The sequence below is a fragment of the Cynara cardunculus genome (assembly GCF_001531365.2).
Source record: "Cynara cardunculus var. scolymus isolate 2C chromosome LG 3, CcrdV1, whole genome shotgun sequence".
In the NCBI taxonomy this organism is placed as follows: Eukaryota; Viridiplantae; Streptophyta; class Magnoliopsida; order Asterales; family Asteraceae; genus Cynara; species Cynara cardunculus.
This window is the reverse complement of record NC_037530.1, coordinates 25696489-25697666: the sequence shown is the minus strand read 5'-3', so window position 1 is coordinate 25697666 and position 1178 is coordinate 25696489.

Below are 1178 nucleotides of genomic sequence, written 5' to 3'. Positions count from 1 at the left end.
AGATGGCGGTGTAACCGCGAGAGTGATATGTGTGAGATGGCAGTGTAACCGCGAGAGTGATATGTGTGAGATGGCGGTGTAACCGCGAGAGTGATGAGGTGGCGGTGTAACCGCGAGAAACATAAATACATTTGTGTTTCAGAACAGGTTTGATTCTAAACTGATTGTTTGGAATGTATATTGTTGATTTAGATTATACACTCACTAGACCTTATGGTCTAACGCTCAAATGTTGGATTAACCTGTTWTGCAGGTCAGCGTACTCTGAAAGATAAAGGCAAGGGAAAAGTCTGATTGATGATATTAGTTTATATGCATATGTATTGAAGATACATTTTGATAATCTATGTTTTGTAATAATACTATTTTAGAATTATGTATGATGATGTGAATTTAAGTAATTGGAATGTGAGGGCTGTTACAGTTGGTATCAGWGCCTTAGTTTAAGGGATCTGGGTATTTGCGAAATACTTAGACTTAAACTAGTGGTGTGGAAAGTTAAGATAATAGGTTTCACTGGGTCTATGAACATAAGAATATGTTATAGCCGAAACTATTATGAAAAAGGTAGATTATATAAGATTGATATAATCTGAGTTATGAGTGGACATGATGATAAATGTGTTATTATGTTATGATTATGAGAATAATCATGTCTGTTTTTGTGACAGAAAAGGTTACATACTGAGAAAATGTCAGATAATCCCAATCCATCGGAAAGGACCTCTACTGGCTATGGAAGAGGTCAGGGAAGAAGGAATGTTATGCGAGAAGAGAATCCAGAAAATGTAATCGAAACACGAAGTCGTAGTAGAGGACGAGGAAGAGGACGTGGTACTAGACAAGAAACTCGTGGGGAACAGGAATTTTCTGCTCAAGAAAGTTTAATGTCTGGCCGAGGTCGAGGAAGAGCTAGGGGTGGACATAATGTTTCCGACCCTGAATATGTTACTCAAGATATGTTGGCAACTGAGTTGGGAAAATTTCAGGAGAGTTTGGTAAATTTGTTGAAACATACAAACCAAACTGATCCAAATGTGGAAAGAAATTCTGAACAAGAGGAAGTCGGAGCTAGTACACAGGTAACTGGTACATCTGTACCTATTACTGCGTCCTCAGAACAGAAGGGAGGAGATATCAAGATGTTTCTTGCGTGTAAACCTCCTAAATTTTTTGGT